Source organism: Monodelphis domestica, chromosome 1 (assembly GCF_027887165.1).
Source record: "Monodelphis domestica isolate mMonDom1 chromosome 1, mMonDom1.pri, whole genome shotgun sequence".
Taxonomy (NCBI): Eukaryota; Metazoa; Chordata; class Mammalia; order Didelphimorphia; family Didelphidae; genus Monodelphis; species Monodelphis domestica.
Window position 1 is genome coordinate 714564613 of NC_077227.1, and position 19364 is coordinate 714583976.

General features: G+C 41.2%; 1 long non-coding RNA gene across 2 annotated transcripts in view; it reads left to right on the forward strand.

Annotated features, from left to right (window-relative positions):
- The first annotated feature begins 4486 nt into the window (after positions 1 to 4486).
- Positions 4487 to 19364, forward strand: part of LOC103104517 (uncharacterized) — a 33965-nt gene continuing 19087 nt past the window's right edge. Inside the window, exon 1 of one of the 2 annotated variants that reach the window (XR_008915171.1) lies at positions 4487 to 4733. This is a non-coding gene — a long non-coding RNA (uncharacterized LOC103104517). Of the gene's footprint in view, positions 4734 to 16039; positions 16465 to 19364 lie in introns of those variants that run through there. The other variant, XR_008915173.1, reaches the window with a different exon arrangement.

The following is a 19364-nucleotide window of genomic DNA, read 5'->3' on the forward strand; positions in this document are numbered from 1 at the left end:
AAATTGCAAGTCCAGCTCATTGATCAACTTTTGATCATCACATTTTTTGTGTGTTTTGTTTATATATACTTTCAGAGATGATATTTTTCCTGTGATGACTGTTTTTTTGGGTCATATCCCATAAACTTTGATATCTTATCTCATTGTTATCCTTTCCCTTAAAACAGTTTGTTGTTTCAGTGATTTGTTCTCTCACCTATCCATTATTTACACATCAGCACACTGGTCTGTGAAGATAGAATTAACTCTCCCCTTGTCTATTTTTAGCTAAACAAATCAAGAACTCAGAGCACCCCTACTTAACACTAAGTAAGAGAATTCACAAGTCATTTACTAGAGTAAGCTCACACCTCCAAAGGTTGCTGCCCCCCACCTTGGGCAGTGCTTGGCAAATTGAAAGACTGTGATTGGTCCCTGTAAAATGGGAGAGCTACAGGAAGTGACATGAGAAAACTGCTTTAAAAAGGCCAATTTTAGGATTGATGTATGGTAGAGACTTGAAGAGAGAGAGGTTTTGCAGGACAAGCCAAGATTCAAGAACCAAGGCTGGGGACCTGGCTGTCAATCAAGAAGCAGGTTCCAAAGGGAATGTTCCCAGGAGTTGGCAGTTGAGGCTGGCTGAGGATCCTTGTAGAGCTGACTTGGTTTTGGGAGCTCTCTGACCAAGGGAGAAACCTCAGCTCTCTCTGAGATTTGACTGACCAAGAGTTGTACGAAAGCCACGCTGAAGGAGAGACTTTTCTTGGTGGCTTATCTGTTGTCTTTCATCTCTGTCTCTCTGTCACCATTTGTGACAAGACTGATTATTTCCATAACCCTCCTAAATTCTCCTTATAGTTTAGGGAAACCCTCATCCCTCTTGCCTCAGTTTCCCATTCTGTCATCAGAATAAACCCCTTACCTGAGAAAGGAAACTAGAGTATCTTTATAGTTCACTCATGGGGGAGGGAAGAAGCCAAAGGCTTCAAGAAGAACTGGGAGGTGAGGGAGACAGGGAGGAGAGGTGAAGGAGGGAGGGAGAAAGGGTAGGAGGAGATTAGGAAAAATATTGATCCACTAGTCATCAGTAGGGATCAGTAGGCAAATCCCAGAGCATTCCCCCATATCTATCTAGAGCATTCCCGAGTACCAGCAGTGTCTGTCATCTCTCCACCATTGCAAATAGGCAGGTGTGTCCCCATATTTAGTAGCAGCTCTCTCTAGTAAGCCAGAGCATTCAATCATTGCAACAAGTAATACAGTAACACAGATTAACATTTCTATTTCAATCAGTAATAATTTCCACAGATTAACCATTTCTATTTCAAGGATTCACTCTTGCTGCATTGGTGAGTGGAGTGATTCCTTCCTCGGTTCTTTGGTGAGGAGACCCTCTCTGCTCCTTGGCACTTTGGTGGGACACTCCCTTCAGCATGAGTTCTGGTGAGATTTTGGCAATCTTAGCCTCCTGTGCACTGAAGGTTCTCAGTGGATTCTTCAGCATCTCCTTTCTCTTCGCATTTTGGCTTCCTAAGACTTGCTTTTGATTTCTCATTTGTCCAAAGATATTAGGATTAAACTTAGTTTATTTGTAGCTAGGCAGTACTTTCTGTCTCTTTATCTACATTTCTCCACTTGCACTCTTTCCACCTCTGTGAAAAAAAAAGCTGCTAAAAGTTGTTTTGACTTAAGCTGAAATATTTTTAAATTGGCGACCACAGTATTACTTTAGAATTTTCATATTAGCATAAAAGCTAAATTTAAATTCTTACAGGTCTCCACTTAGGTCACAATCTTTTGCTTTTGCTTCTCTTACTGATGTTTATTTTTATTGCATCATAGTCTATAAACTTGCAAAAGACCCAAAGATTAGGAGGAGGATGTGGACCAAGATTGAAAAGTATCTCAACAAGTGAAAACAGAAATGAAATAAGATGAAATCTAATGGGGATAAAAGTAAAGTCTTACAATTAAGTTTGCATAATTCATTGCCTAACTCCAGGACCTGATTAAAGAACACTTCATGTGGAAAAAACAACAACCAAACCTATGAGCCAAGAGTGTGGCCACTAAAAAAATGCAAATGCAAATGTAGATGGTAGAAGTATGGTATCCAAATCAAACCAAATGGTGGTGGTGGTAGTGGTGGTGGTGGTAGTAATGAAACAATTCATTGAGGTGTGACTTTATTGATTGACTCCTTCCTTTGATGCAGCTTGTTGTCTTCTATTACTTAGCAGACAATATTTCAACACTATTTTGGCTAAAAACCTTCCTATCCCATGACTTACCTGCTGATAAATCTCTTTAAAATTAGCCAGGCTGATCTTCAAAGAATGGACATGACAGTCCATTTCTAGACCTATCCATGAAACTCTTCTAGCTGATTAGGACCTGCCAAGGCTGGAGTTTCATTAACATTGTCATCTAGGTCTTCCATACAACAATGAAGAATTTGATTAGGACCTTCATGGAGAAATAATCATCTATACTTGGACTTCACTTTGATATTTGGAAAGTGATCGAGGGAAACAATAATCCCATTGCGCCCTGCACCCATCAGGTCCCATCAGAACAATGGTCTTCAGTTCTGGGAGTTACAGTGGGAGAGTAGCTTTGATAAAATGAGACTTCTGACTCATTGGGTTATCTTTGTACTTGTTTTCCCAGTGCCTAGCATGACAACTGGCACTTAGATGGTATTTAATCAGTGATTGTTGAATAATGGACTGATTGCTTAACCTTTTTTTTGGTAAGTAGAAAAAGAAAACTGGTAAGTCGTGTGCCCAGAGAGAGGGTCAAAGTACACACTTGTTAGTCATTTGACTCTTCCTTCAGCATCAGACATTAAGTTAAGCTTTCCCCCCTCCCTGCCACCCAACCTAAAATGATGAGATCAATAATGTTGAGTTTGACTCTCAGTCCACTGAGCCACCCAACTTCCCCCCCCCATACTTGCATCTATTGATAAGACTGTAGGATACTTGTTGGTTTCCTTATTTATATGGCCAATTATGAGAAAAGTTTTCCTAATATTGAACCAGCCCTATATTTACAATATAAAAGTATGCATATCTTTGTCATATGCTGCTGGAATCTCCTTGCCAATTTTTATTTAAAATTTTGTGGCATCAATATTCATTAAGAATATTGGCCTATCGATCACCCTAGTGCAAATATCAGTAAGATGGAAATAGGTCTTGATCAATGACACATGTAAAACCCAGTGGCTTTGTGCATCAGTTATGAGAGTTTGTAGTGTCAACGCGTGACATCATTCATTACCTTATAGCCAACCCAATGACAGTGAGTGTCTATGAACTTGGCTAGACCAGAGCATAGGGGTGGTCTTGGATTCTCAAAAGCTGTTCCAGCAGAACACGAGCTCCATCCAGTAAGTGCTCCTGAGATGAAAAGGCTTTTGAATGGACCCAGGGCTAGATTTAGTTTGACATCATCAGATCGGGTTAACTCATCTTAGATTAGCTTGTAACCACGCTGGTCACAGGCTGATGAGCTTCTTTGGTGTAGATGACACAATGGACAGAGCTCTGGACTTGGAGTCCAGTGATCCAGCCTTCTGGCTGCTCCTCAAACAAGAGACTCCACATAGGGTCACAAAGAGTCAGACGTGATTGAAACGATTGCACAACAAAAAAACAGAGCAATGGAGTAAGGGAAAGGTGTAATACACTACAAACAAGGAACTTAGATGAAGTAAAGGACAGCAAGAAATTATTGGGAAGGTGGGATGAGTTTCAGTTAGTATTTTAATAAGGAATTGGGTATTATAAACTCACATTATCATGACTTTTAGAACTAGAAGAGACAGGAGAGCTTATCTAGACATCAGATCATAGACTAATGGGCTCATATATTTAGAGTTGGACAGGACTTGAGAGGCCAACTGACCCACTTCTCTTATTTTCTAGTTGAGGAAACTAAGTTCCCCAACTAGGAAGCAACTTGTCCAATGGGAACATGCAGCAAAGCCAAGATTTAGGACCCAAATCCATCAGGAAAGGCTTTTCCATTAGAATCATATTTTTGAGCTAGAAGGAACTTTAGAGATCATCTAATTCAACCCCCTTATTTGGCAGAGGTCCTAAGAGTTGAAGTGACATGCCCAAGGTGAGAGTTAATAAGAAGCAGACCTGCATTTCCAACCTTGGTGTCTGCCTTTCATACCTCACACTGCCTCACCCAAACCAAAGAACTTTCTTTTCTAAAACCCATTGAATTTCATGCTAATGTCTATCCCTTGTACCATCCTTTGCTGCCGACATGTGCTATTTGTGGAAGCACAAATAGAGGCTGGTGGGAGGACCTGGGAGGATAATGCTGTGATTTCCTGTTTTCTATTTCAGATAGCTCATGTTATTTTTCTCATAAGAGAGGATGTCATAATCCATTTTTTGACCTTGAGACTGTTCTCAAAGAGAACCACCTCTATTTTACTAACTTTACAGCTGCTTTCCCTTGAAATTTAATAAGAATTTCACTTAATCTTTATTAACCCAAGAAAATACTCCATAAAATGGCAAAATTCTTAAACATTAAGAATCAGATTGTAGAAAAATATATGCATTGCAGTGTGGCAAGGGCTTTTCTTATCTATTCTCTTTTTTTTCAGGCAGGTGTGGAAACTATTCATTTTCTTTCTATTCCAGAAAATGTCTACACTATTAAATGGTGAGCACTGAGGATAAGGATGTGTTGGTCCTTCTTCCATGGAGTCCCATGTTCTATGTCATGTGAGTAGAACATTATGCTAATTATGCTATTAAAAAAGATGTAAGACTGTTGAAAAGTGGTATTTATGCTGGTGAATGATGGCTCTCAGCTAAGGCATTTCAAACTGTGGTTCCCTTCTGTGGTACTAGTAATATTCTGCTTCTTCAGTACTAGGAGTGCCTGGAGAAAGTACACATGTAAGCACTTAATAAAACCTTTTTTTCCATTCACAAAGGAAAGGCAGTGTTGGGTTCTTAAAAGAGCTCTGGATTTGACGCCAGCAAATTAGTTCACATCTTGGTTCTGATACTTCAGAGTCATGTAACCTTGGGAAAGTCACTTCATCAACCTCAACTTCCATTTCCTTCTCTGTGAAAGAAGATTGGTATCTTAGGGCTCTCCTTCATAGTTGTTGTTTGGTAATGATTGATTATTGATGTTAATATCATGAAATGGTTGATAGGCTGATTGGAACTGATAGTTATCATTACACAAACAGCTTTGTTTCCATTTCACATAAGGGCTATCCTGTCTGCTCTTCGAATTCCCCAGTTCTTACTGCACTGTTGCTCCTGAGCCCCCATCTTGTTTGCTCCCCCTCCATATCAACCATCTATCCATCCTGCACTCAGCAATCAAAAATGATCTTCCAAGTCTGACCATGACACCCCCATGTAACCATTCATGGCTCCCTGTCACCTGTATAAATAGAAATTTTGTACCTTTGAACTATATCTCCCAGCATCCCTTTCCTCTTTCATCCCCACCTTGCATGCTTGTAAATTGTATATAGTTGTCTGTAACTCTGCCTCTCGCTCTCTTTTCCTCATGACCACAGCTTGGTTAACTCCTTCTTTGCTCTAGCTTTTTATTCCTTTTACTTCAAGTTATTATTAATAAATCTTATTAAGTATAATACTTGGAAGATTTTGATATTAATTTTTAATCTTACACACCTGTAGGATTAAACATAAAACCCTCTATTTGGTGTTCAAAGTCCTTCTTAACTTGCCCCTTATCTGCCATCCTCCAGTTTTCTTACATCTTCCATCCCACTATGTACTTTCTGATCCAGTGATATTGACCTTCTTGCTGTTCTTCAAATAAGAAAGTCTATTTCCCAACTCCAGGCATTTTCCCTGACTGTCCCCACTTCCTATAATGTCCTCCCTCCTCATCGTCACCTCCTGGCCTCCCTGACTTCCTTCAAGTTCCAACCCAAATCCTACCACCTTCTGTAAGAAAACTTTCCCAACCCTTCTCTATTCTGGGGTCTTCCCTCTGTTGATTAATTCCTCTTTATCCTGTGTGTGGTTTGTTTGTACACATTTGCATGCTTGGGGTCTTCCATATTGTGAATCTTGAAATTTCTCAGACTTGTGAATGTTAAAAGATTCTCAGACTCTACCTTAGAACATTTGGTTAAGACCATTCCCATTTTAAACAGTGAAGCTACTTAGATCTAAAATGTGAAAACTCTACTTGGATCAGAAATGGGAGGACCTCTACTTCACCCATACTTAGGACTGCTTTAGGGGAGAAAACTCTTTGCTGAACAATGAGAAATGCTTACACCCATACTTAAGCCATGCTTATTTTTAGAATTAATACAATGAGGTGCTAAGTACCTATTAAAGGTCAGGTAACTTGTAAACTTGCCAGGACAAAAAGGTGAGAAACTTACTCAGAGATTCTAACCTACTCAGGGGTGGATTACTAAAAGGATTAATCTACTCAGCTGTGAATTCAGAATGGGCTGTCCTTTGGAAAATGTCTACAGTGATTGGTAGATATAAGAACTTAGGGGAGGTGACATAGGAGAAAACCCCCTATATAAGAAAAAGGAATCTCTTGAGAAAGGATTGCTCTTGAGAAAGAGCTCTTGAGAGACAGGCTCTAAGGAGGGTCTCTTGATCTTTTCTTAGCAAATGCTTGGAAATCTTCTATTTTGTTGAATGCCCATACTTTCCCCTGGAAGTATATAGTCAGTTTTGCTGGGTAGTTGATTCTTGGTTGGAGGCCCAGCTCTCTTGCCTTTCTAAATATCGTGTTCCATGCTTTGCGGTCTCTTAGTGTATTAGCCGCTAAGTCATGTGTGATCCTTATGGGAGCCCCCTTATATCTGAAGCTCTTCTTCTTGGCTTCTTGTAGGATTTTCTCCTTTACTTGGAAGCTCTTGAATTTGGCAATTACATTCCTAGGCGTTGTCTTTTGGGGATTTAGTATAGAAGGTGTTCTATGAATCCTTTCTATTTCTATTTTGCCCCCTTGCTCCAGAACGTGGGGGCAATTTTCTTTTATAATCTCCTCTAGAATAAAATCCAATTTGTTGTTTACCTCTGGTTTTTCTGGGAGACCGATGATACGGAGATTTTCTCGTCTTCCTCTGTTCTCCAGGTCCGTGACCTTCTCAGTGAGATATTTTCTGTTTTCTTCCAATTCATTAATTATTTGGGTTTGCTTTATTGATTCTTGCTGTTTTATCATCTCACTTTCTTCGAGGTCCTTAATTCTGGTCATTAGGGACTGGATTTGCTTTTCAGCCTTGTCTGCCCTTCTATTGGATGCTTCGAGTTCTCTTTCCAATTGAGCAGTCTTATCTGTCAGACAGCTGATCTCTTTCTCCCATTTTTCTTTCCAGAAGGTTTCCATCTTTTGGATAAGTTCCAGTTTGAGATCTTCCAGAGCTTGTTGATAGTTTCCATTTTGGGAGGCGTGTTCTGAATTTTTTTGGATTTCCTCCTCATTCTCCTCTTTTCCTTGGGTATTTCCACCATAAAAGTTTTCAATAGTCACTTTTTTCTCTTTCTTCCTGGAGGCTTGATTTTGGGCCATGTGAGCCATCCCTTTGGTGGTTTTATTCCCCTTTCCTTTTTGGTCTGGGGTCTGGGTTATAAGAGCGGTTTTTCTGTGAATTTAGGTTGCTTCAGACTAGTTCTTCCCAGCCTCAGAGCCCAGGTATTCAGCTCCGCCCAGATAATCAGCGCGCGTTGTTCAGCGCAGCCCGCACCGAGTCCAGGTCCCCTGGATTCTCCAGTGAAAGCACCCTGAGACGTTTTTTTCCTGGCAGTCCCCAGATCCCAAGGACCCTGGAGTGCCCCCCCAGACAGAGACGCTCCCCACTCACTCGCTGTCCCGGTGAGCGCTCAGGTAGCTCACTCTGGTTTAGTGAGGGAGGTGGGGTGGGGAAAGGGCGGCTCAGTTCACTTTTCTGTGCAAGCTTTTCCTTCTTATTTTAGTGTGGAAATGTTCAAGCCCCACGTACCTTTGCCTCTGTGGGGTACTGGGGAGTCCTTCTGTTCCTCCAAAGGTGATTTTATGCTCCTTTGATGTAGTCTATTTCGTTCGGTGCTGGGGAGAGAAAGCGTGCCGCGTCTAGATTGCAGCCATGATTACCCGGAAGTGTGGAGGGTCTCTTGAGAAAGAATCTCTTGGAGGAAATCTCTAAGGAGATCTCTCAAGGGAGGCTGACTCTGGCTGGAACTCCCTCTGGGGAGACTGTCCCTCTGAATCCCTTGCTTGGACAAATCTTATGGTGAGTGATTAAGGACTGACTGGTTTCTCTCTTAAGGCTTAGGCCTGGGTTGGCCAGGGCTGCCCTGGGCCAGCCTATTCTTTTCTCATTAATTCCTTTTCTCTCTCCTTCTCTCTTTCTTTAATTCCTCATTGTATTATTAATTAAAATCTCTATAAAACCTAGTTGACTTGGGTATATTCATAATTGGGAGTATTTCCCTGGCAACCACCTTATATTTGATTTAAAACCAAGACACTGTAGTGAAACATATTTTCTGCGGTCACAAATTTACTCACCCACTCTTATATCCACTATAATTTATAGCTTCCACTATTTTACTTACTACAGTTTACAACCTCAACCATTTTAATGATTACAGTTTATGGCATTAACTCTTTTAACTGCCACAGTTTATGGCAGACAACTCTTTTAAATGCTACAATATTAGATTGTGAGCTCCTTGGAGGCAGAGACTGGCTTTTGCTTTTCTTAAGCACATAATAAATATTTACTGAAGGGGCAGCTAGGTGACTCAGTGGATAGAAAGACAGGCTTGGAGGTCCTGTGTTTGAATCTGGAATCAGACAATTCCTAGTTCTGTAACCCCAGGCAAGTCATTTAACCCCAATTGCCTAGCCTTTATGATTCTTCTGTCTTGAAAATGATGTGTAGCATAGATTCTAAGACATAAGATAAGGGTTTTTAAGTAAATTAATGTTTACTGATTGGCTGATATCAATTCACTTTTACAAAGGGTTATTTGCTGAGGAGATAGGGCAAGAACAGTAGTAAAAAATCAACCACCCTGCCAAAAAAAAAACAAAAACCCAGAGACCATGCTCTTTCCTTGCACACACGTGATCCCTAGGGAGAGTGGGTTCACACTTAAAATAGTTGCTAAAAAAGGCGGTGAGCCTCACATTTTGAGATCACATGGAATAGAAGGGTGCTCCATGATTCTTGGCCCTTGGACTCCTTTGTGTAGTTCCCACCAAATTCATTTCAGGGAATTATTTTGGCAATGGAAAAGTTTCTTCCCTGCCTAGCTAGATTTGTTCCTCCTGATGCACCATTTCTCAGCTGACAAACCATCTACTTCTGACTTGGGTTAAGAGATTCTTCACCTGTTCTGCTGACCCCTCCACTGGGCTTCTGACGCCACTGGTTCCCTAGCTCTGGTTATTGGTGGGACCTCAGGTGGACCTCCCAGGCTCGCCAATCAACTGGGTGCTTCTGAGATCAGGAAAAAGAAGTGAACTGCAACAGAGGCACTATGGACTCAGAGGCATATGGCAACCACATGAGAGGGAGGAAAACCTGGCTCTTTCCCACCTGGTGGCTCAAAGCAGTTTTCCTTATTTGAATGCCTCCAAAGAAAAGAGGATTAGCATCTTCTGTAGGCACTTCCAATGTGGCTCTGGCTCCTCCTCTGCCTCTTAGAACTTTTGTCCCTCAGCAGAATACCAGACCTTTGGTCACTTGTGACTAGAAGTCAGCTCACCTAAGCTTCTATCTATTGGGCTGAAACAAGGCAGGAAATATTACCCAGACTCTTTAGGGTCTAGTAGAATGAACAAATTAGGTCCATTTTTTTTTTTTGCTAGTAAAGAAATTTAAAGTGTAAAAAAAAAGTTCTCTAAAGGGTTCTTCTTGGCTGGCAAGATTAGAAAAGGCATCATGGGATGGCATCTATGTTGAGCTTTAAAAAATAGAGAGGAATTCAATAAGCACATTCCAAACAAAAGTGTGGAGGCAATGAAGCTTGGAGCAGGGATGGTGCATAGTCCAGGCTGTCTGGAGCAGAGTCCTTTAGGTATTGGTGTTGTCCTGGAGAACAGCAGACATGATAGCTGTGTTCAAGCATTCAGAAGATTATCACATGAAAGCAAGATTACACTCTTTCTGCCTGATCCCAAAGGACCAAACTAGGAACAGCGTAGATGAAAGTTGCGCGGAGCTAGGCTCAGGTTTGATGTAAAAACAAGATTGTTGTTCAGCTGTTTCAGTCGTGTCTGACTCTTCATGACCCCATTTGGAGTTTTCTTGGCAAAGACACTGGAGTGGTTAACCATTTCCTTCTCCAGCTCATTTTACAGAAAGGGAAACTGAGGCAAGCAGGTTAGATTTTTAACTTGGGAAGATGAGTCTCCCTGACTCCAGGACTGGCACTCTATGTATTATGGCACCCCCTCACTGCCCTCATGACAATTTGAGCTGTCCAAAAACAGAATGGATGGCCTTAGGAGGTCGTGGGTTCCCTCTTAGAGGAAGTCTTTAAGCAAAGGTTGGATGGCTAATCTGCCGATGTGTTGTGGGGAGATTCTGGTTTAGGAGCAGGTTGGATGAGGTGGCCTCTGAGGGTCTTTCCAGCTCTGAACCCAAAATTGCCATAAAGCACCCTTCTGTGCAAGTGGTTGCAGTACCAGGAGAATTTGTCTTTTATTTCTCATTAGGTGTAAGACTTTTGTCTTATATATAATGCCTCATGTAATAGGTAGCAAACATTTGTAGACAGATTAAAGAAAGCTTATATTAGGATCCTGGCAAAGTAAGGCAAAAGGCTATCTGTCAAGTGCCCAGAAGCTGCAAGGTGGCATAAATAGGTAGAGCACTGGACCTAGAGGTAGAAAGACCTGAGTTCAAATCCAACCTCAGACCATTTTTAGCTGTGTGATCCTGGTCAAGTCATTTCACTTTTGTCTGCCTCAGTTTCCTCAAGTATAAAATGGGAATGATATTAACATCTCACAGGTTTATTGTTGGGTTCAAATAAGATAATGATTATAAAGTATTTAATATAGTGCCTGATACTAGTTGTTTGTCCTTCGTTTTAATGAAAAGGACCAAAGGCGTCATGGGGTAATATCTTGAATAGCTTGTGAACTGGATTTGGGTGAGGCAGAGTTGTTCAAAGTCATCAGGCTCACTCTTTCAGAGTCATCGATGTCCAGTGGCAAGACAAAAGTCAAGAAAATCAGGGATTTGAATAGAATGCTATTTTTCTAGATCCACAAGATTTAGGAATTGATGGAATCCTTCTATGTATTTTAATTCCTACATCTGGCAACCAGTTTGTCTCCCTCTAAGTGTTTCTAGGGTAAATAAGCATTGGAGAGAGCTCCCTCAGCCCAGTGAGGTAGATGGAAGTCATCGTTTTATCATCTACCAAAGCCTGAGGGGATTGGAGAGAGTGTCAGGGATCAGCAGATCTTCCCATCTGTAGCCAGTCTGATTTTTTTTTTGGAGGGGGCAGGGAGGAGGCCAGAGTAATAATTTACAGGATTGCTCTCCTTTCTGTCCCATACAGTGGCAGGTAAGTGGTACAGTATATTGAGTATTGAACTTAAAGTCAGGAAGACCCAAGTTCAGATCTGGCCTCCAACCCTTAGTAGCTATGGGACTCTGGGCAAGTCATTGAATCTCAGTGGACCTCAGAAGCAAAATATGGATGATAATAGCACCTGCCTTTAGAGTTGTTGTCAGGATTAAAGGTGATAATGGATATAAAAAGTTTTACAGACCTTCTAGTTGATAGATGTGTTATGTGTCATCATCATCATCATTATTATTAAAGTTTCCATCTTCCAACCATGTTGATCTGTTACTCCCACTCTTTCCATGGCCCTAGGACAATGACCAGCAGAGAAACCGGATGCTATCTCTGACCTCTCCTCTCAGAGCTAGATTTTGGGGCTCTTTGAGCAACATGGCTGGTTGATGGGGTAAAGAAGAGGGAAAAAAGGAAAGGAAGGAGAGTCTGACTCATCTCATGGGTTGACTTTGGGCTTGTTTTCATAGGGATAAGATTGTGCTCTTACTCTGGAAACATTCCCATAGTGCCAGGATACACCCCCATTCCCAAGGACTCATGAGCTCACAACAAACAAAAATGTGAAATTTTGTTCATGGTCTGGATTCTGATGAATCAACTTTGCTAAACCCATATCTGGACTCTACCTGGGGGATTTCCCATGGAATTCCATTCTTCCCACCTCTCTAGGTCAGTGGCTCTTCAGTAACTTTTAGTCTTAGAGAGTTGTCTGGGGTTCTGAGAGTTGATGTGGCTATCTGTGATCACACAGGCAGTGAACAAGGCTCAAATGCTGATCTTCCTTGCTCCAAAGCCAACTTATTACCCATCATGCTAGGGCCCCTTTGATGATATCACAGGATCACAGATTTAGTTAAAAGAGATTTTACAAGTAAGTATCTTTTTGCATTTGAGGAAACTGAGACCCAGAAAAGTTAAATAACTTAACGCTGGTCATGCATACAGCTAGTATCTGATTCAAATCCAAGTCTCCTTACTTCCCAGGCCACTCTTCTACCCTACCTCTAATGCCACACTGTCTCTCCATAATGACAACAGAAAGTAAATACATGGAATTTATTGATCAGTGTAGATTCATACCTTCATTGTGAAATTGCCCTAGTCAGTGATTCCAGGAACCACCATGATATCTGCTTTCTCATTCTGGAGCTTCCCTTTGCTATGCCAGCCCCATTTTTCCACTGGTGATGTCCTTCTGGAAGACTTCCATTTTGGGAATGGGCTCAAGCTATCCTTCATTTCCCTCCCTACTGTAATTCTGACTCTCTGAACTTCACCATTAATGTTCTCCTTATCAGGTCCATTTTATATATTGTTTCCCCCCATTAGAATGTAAGTTCCTTGAGAGTAGGAATTCTCTTTCTTTTTGCTTGTATCTGTATCCTCAGTACTTGGCACAGTGCACAGAGGCAGTTCTTGGTAAATATTTGTGGCTTACCTGCCTGAGTCTGGGGAGAAAGGAGGAGAGGAAGGGATAATGAAATAAAGTGAGGGAAATAAAGAGAAGAGGAGTTCTAAGGGGTTGGGGAGGGAGTAATTTAAAAAATTATTCTGTTCCTTGAGAACTCAGTGGCAAGAGTTATTTCGGTTTCTTCTCTATCTGAACCAAGCAACGTGACTCAACTGAACTCTGCTCCCCGTTGTTGATGTCAACAATGGCCATTGGTTGGGGTTTGACTGCTGAGATCTCATCTCACTGCTGTGCCTGTAACTGAGGAGGGTAGCTCAGGTAGCCAAAGGCCAAAGAAACCGATGGTCAGATAGGGGGGTTGCTTAGAGCCACATTTCTCCAATTGTTTCTGAGCTCCTAATGAAACTCAAGAGGAGCTCAGGAACTGAAAGATATCCCCATACTGAATAGAGAAGGAAGAAGGGAGTGATGAGTGACTCATTCCAACCACTCAGGGTGACTTAGACCAAGGCAATCCTGTATGTATCTGGCTCTTGGGTTCTTGAATTAGTTTAGGATTTGGGATTTTCCCCACAAGTAAGGAGGAATAGAAATGCAGCTAGCCACTTCTAATGTTAGCCTAACTGAACGAATCTGCTTGGTCATTCAACAAAAACAAAAGAGAAGAGTATCTCTACATTTGGATACTTTGGTCTAGGTTGTTTAGAAAGGCTCCTTTGCAATGGGAATTTTGTGACAGAGCAGAGGAACAAGCCTAGTCTTAGCAGAATTGCTGGAGAAGGAAGATCATAAAGATTTAATATTATGATGTAATATTATCATCATTAAAATTGAATAAACATGTTTAGAACTAGGAGCAAAAGTCAAGTTTATACTATGATGTCCCCTCCTGAATCCATCTCTTTTCCCATCCCTCACACTACAGTTCCATAGTTGTTATTCTTTGTCCTTCATTTGGAATTAGACTTAAGTGAGACAGAATTGCACAAAGTCTTCAGCCTCACTCTCTCTCTTCCAGTCATTGGAATCCAATGGCAAGGCAAAAGTCAAGATGACAGGAAATGACCCAGGATGCATTGGATAATCTTGGCTTCTTCCATGTCTGACCAAACTGTCAGCCCTCCACTGTTGGAACCAATTGATCTCATCTGCTCATTCCATCCAGGGAAAGACTTCATATACCTGGAGAGCAACCCTTTTAACTCATCGACAGGTTTAAGCCTATCAATTATTCCTCAACCTGATTTAGCTCATCTGCTGAGATAATTTCCTGGGGTGTGACTGCTGAGCATGTTATAGCTTGTTGGAGCCATGGGTGAGAGTTGAGTGCCAGATGGAGACCAAAGGTCGATCAGAAGCTCTGAAAAGGGGCAAGTACCAAAACACCCAAAGTACTATCCATTTAAAGGCCTTTTCTTCCTCCACTTTATCCTTAGTCTGCCCAAATAAAATCTGAAAGGATTTCTTTCTGCCTTTCCCTCCGGAACCTTAGGTAACATCAGAAATGGAAAAGTACTTAGTTGTTGGGAAATGCTCCAAAGAAGTTAAGACTTGAAACATTGAATAATGTGTCAGAGAATGTCTAGAACCTATCTGCACCCTTGGCACTGGCTTGCGGAGTGATGTTTTCCTTGAAATCTATGAAATCTCAAGGGGATTCAAAGAAAACATGGGAGAAAAGGCTGTTGTTTCAGGCTGCTTGACCGATGCTTGGATCCAAGCTAGAGAACACGAGCTTAGTGAATAAATTCAGTACATCATCCAAATCCATCCTATGTACTGGTTTCATTTACAAAACTCTCACTGCCATCAGGCCACACGCCCTGAAATGAGAATATAAGAACAGTAGGTTAAAGGACAAAGAAGCAAATCACATCTTTCATAAGATGTGATGTCTCTTTGTTAATGGATTGGCCATAGCCCAGAAAGAGATTAACAACCAAGGACACACAGGGCAGGGAGAGAAATTGTTGAACTAAAACGATAGCCAGCACAGCTATTTGGGCGGAAAGTCAGCTGGTGGTGTTGACCTTGCCTGGTGGGGAACAGATGATTAATGACTGCCAAGCTCAAGGTGGGCCCCTTGGTCATGCCCTCTTTTTCATGCTCACTGGCTCGCTCTAATACCTTTGGAGCTCAGCAGTTTGCCTAAATATAAAAATATGTAAATGAAATTACAAGAAGCTATTAGCGATGAAATAAATGAAAGAATTTACCTTAATTAAGAACCCAAGACTTGAAGACTTCTCCAATAAAACAACCTTTGGGGAGGCAGGGTTATACAGTTCATCCCATTTGATAGACTATATATATATATGTGTGTCCTCCACCAGTTTCAATGAGTAACTTTGAAAAAATAAACAAAAAATTTTTATGCTCAATATAGAATTTCCTTTATCCTTTTTTAAGTACCTTAGACTTGAAGAAGTTCCCCACAAACCCCCCATCAATCCCACAGATAACCAGCATTCCAATACCTAGTATGTTTCCATTTTCTATGTTGATTTGCTATATCCACTAATGACATATATCATGAATAAATTTTGTTTCTGAATTCATAGGATAATCGATTTTGAGTCTGTAGGGACCTTAGAAGTCCCTGATTCCAACTCCCTTGTTTCACAGAGTAGGAAACAGAAGCCAAAGAGCCAAGGGATCTTGCCTGGGGACACGAATAGTAAGCATTTAGGCAGGATTTGAACCCCTTCTTTTTGACTCCAACCTGAACATTCTATCCATGGCAGCATTTATTCATCCCATTTTTTAAAAATCAAAGACTTTCTTCAAAGATTGTTTGCCTTTCTATCTTTGCTTGGGTCTACTTTATATCCCTCTCCTTGTAAAATCCAGTACCTGGATCCCGCAGCCTTGCACAAACTTTCTAGACCTTGTTTGTAAAATGAAGGACTTAAGTTGGATTACTCCTGAGGTCCTTCCTATTCCAGATGTATGATCGGACCATCCTATGATGCACGGAACTTGGAATCAGAATACTTGGGTTCCAGCTCAGGCAAATGGTGTTGTCCGGAAATTCCACTGGTTTTTCTCACCTAGTCTTTCTCTCTCCACCAGGTTGTTGGTTCACTATTTTCCATTTTCCTTTCTCTCTTGTCCCTGGTTCTCTGGAACCTCCTCATGAGGAATGGTCCATTCTCAGCTGATTGGTGTCCCCCTGCCTGTGACCTCAAGGGTACAAAATCAATTGGCCCTTCTTTTTCAGCTGAAGAAAGATAGGAATAGGGCTTGGACCTTTCAGTTCAATGATAGGGGCAGTTCCTGGCTGAGGAACTTCCTGTACAAATGCAGATCAACACTTTCTAGGAGACAGAGTTGCCTAAAAAACTGTGGAGAGAGAGGACTTGCAGGCCAATCTAGACCCACTTCTTGAAACCTTTTGGCTTTCTCCCTCCCCCCCTGAGTGGACTATAAAATACTCTTGTTTTCTTTCTCCGGTAAGGGGTTTATTGGGAAACAACAGGATGGAAAACTGAGGTAAGAGGGATGAGGGTTTCCCTAGTCTATAATGAGGGATAGGAGGAATTTGGGAAATCAGTCCAGTCACAGCTGTGACTCCAAGACAGACAGAGAGATGGAGGACAACTGTTTAAAATCTTCTTTTCTTCTTTCAAGTCACAAAACCACCAAGGTCTCTCAGCTTAACTCCAGAAGCTCCACCCCCCCACCCCCACCCCAAGGGTCTTCAGCCTGGGACAGAAGCTAATAATATTAGTTCTCAGTTTCTTCCCCCTTCAGCCAGGCTTGCCTCCTTTGGTCAGAAAAACCATAGCAGAGGTTTCTCTGTCCTTTCTTGGTTAGTCCACGAGAGAGAGAGAGAGAGAGAGAGAGAGAGAGAGAGAGAGAGAGAGAGAGAGAGAGAGAGAGAGAGAGAGAGAGACAGAGAGAGACAGAGAGACAGAGAGAGAGAGACAGAGAGACAGAGAGAGAGAGACAGAGACAGAGAGAGACAGAGAGAGACAGAGAGAGACAGAGAGAGACAGAGAGAGACAGAGACAGAGACAGAGACAGAGAGACAGAGAGAGAGACAGAGACAGAGAGAGACAGAGAGAGAGACAGAGAGACAGAGACAGAGAGAGACAGAGAGAGAGACAGAGAGAGAGAAAGACAGAGACAGAGAGACAGAGACAGAGAGAGACAGAGAGAGAGACAGAGAGACAGAGAGAGAGAGAGCAAGTCCTCTCTCTCTTCATTTCTCTTCCACAAAACTAAGTGATTAAGTGACTTGCCAGTAAATGTCAGAGGCAAGACTTGGGCCTAAATCTGGCTTGGCTTTGAGGCCTGCCCCCAACCATGACACTACACTGAATATAATGGAATATTATTGAGTACATTTCATAACTAATGACTTAAGTCGTTCAGATGGGGCTCCACCCAGAGGATAGGATGTGATTTCCCCAAAGATGGGCAAGCATTTGTCTGCCCTCCAAGAAAGAATGGATGGAGGCTGAATGTAGACTGAAACATACTATATTCCATTTTCTTTCTTTTTGTTATTGTTTGAGATCTCTTACCCCAAATTACTAATAGGGGAAAATGTTCTACATGATTGCACATGTAAAATCTGTATTGACTTTCTTACTAACTCAGGGACAATGGAGGGTGAGAGGGAGTAAGGGAGAGTGGTATGAAGGGAGAAGAGAAACAACTGCTTGATCATATGGTTTGATGGGGATATGATTAGGGATGTAGACTCTAAACAATCACTCTGGTGCAATTATTAATAATAGGGAAATAGTCTTGATCAATGATACATATAAAACCCAGGGGAATTGCCCATTGACTGGGGGAGGGGGCAGAGGGAGGAGGGAAAGGAAAGAACATGAATCATGTAACCATGGAAAAAATATTCTAAATTAATTTACTAAAGAAAAATTTTTGATTAAAAGGATAATTTTAAAAAGTAAAAAATATCCATTCCAGCAGCCTGCTCCAGCAGCCTGTAAAAATAAAATTTGGCAAGTTATAAAATAAAATATTTAGATGGAAAAACTGTTCCAATATAAGTTCAAAACTTTTCAAAACTTTTTAACTCACCAATCAGATTCAAACTGTTCGGATCCTTTTTTTTTTTTAATAATATTTTATTTGATCATTTCCAAGCATTATTCATTATAGACAAAGATCATTTCCTTTTCCTCCCCCCCACCATAGCGTGATTCCACTGGGTATCACATGTGTTCTTGATTCGAACCCATTGCCATGTTGTTAGTATTTGCATTAGAGTGTTCGTTTAGAGTCTCTCCTCTGACATGTCCCCTCAACCACTGTAGTCAGGCAGTTGCTTTTCCTCGGTGTTTCTACTCCCACAGTTTGTCCTCTGCTTATGGATAGTGTTTTTCCCCTAGATCCCTGCAGATTGTTCAGGGACATTGCACCGCCACTAATGGAGAAGTCCATTACTTTCAATTATACCACAATGTGTCAGTCTCTGTGTACAATGTTCTCCTGGTTCTGCTCCTTTCACTCTGCATCACTTTCTGGAGGTTGTTCCAGTCTCTATGGAATTCCTCCACTTTATTATTCCTTTTTGCACAATAGTATTCCATCACCAACATATACCACAATTTGTTCAGCCATTCCCCAATTGATGGGCATCCCCTCATTTTCCAATTTTTGGCCACCACAAAGAGTGCAGCTATGAATATTCTTGTACAAGTCTTTTTCCCTATTATCTCTTTGGGGTACAGACCCAGAAGTGCTATGGCTGGATCAAAGGGCAGACAGTCTTTTAGCACCCTTTGGGCATAGTTCCAAATTGCCCTCCAGAATGGTTGGATCAGTTCACAACTCCACCAGCAATGAATTAATGTCCCTACTTTGCCACATCCCCTCCAGCATTCATTGCTTTCCTCTGCTGTCATGTTGACCAATCTGCTAGGTATGAGGTGATACCTCAGAGTTGCTTTGATTTGCATCTCTCTGATTATAAGAGATGTAGAGCACTTCTTCATGTGTTTATTAATAGTTTTGATTTCTTTATCTGAAAACTGCCTATCCATGTCCCTTGCCCATTTATCAATTGGAGAATGGCTTGATTTTTTTGTACAATTTGATTTAGCTCTTTATAAATTTAAGTAATTAAACCTTTGTCAGAGGTTTCTATGAAGATTTTTTCCCCAATTTGTTGTTTCTCTTCTGATTTTAGTTACATTGGTTTTCTTTGTACAAAAGCTTTTTAATTTGATGTAGTCAAAATTATTTATTTTACATTTTGTGATTCTTTCTATGTCTTGCTTGGTTTTAAAGTCTTTCCCCTCCCAAAGGTCTGACATGTATACTATTCTGTGTTTACCCAATTTACTTATGGTTTCCTTCTTTATGTTTAAGTCATTCACCCATTTTGAATTTATCTTGGTGTAGGGTGTGAGGTGTTG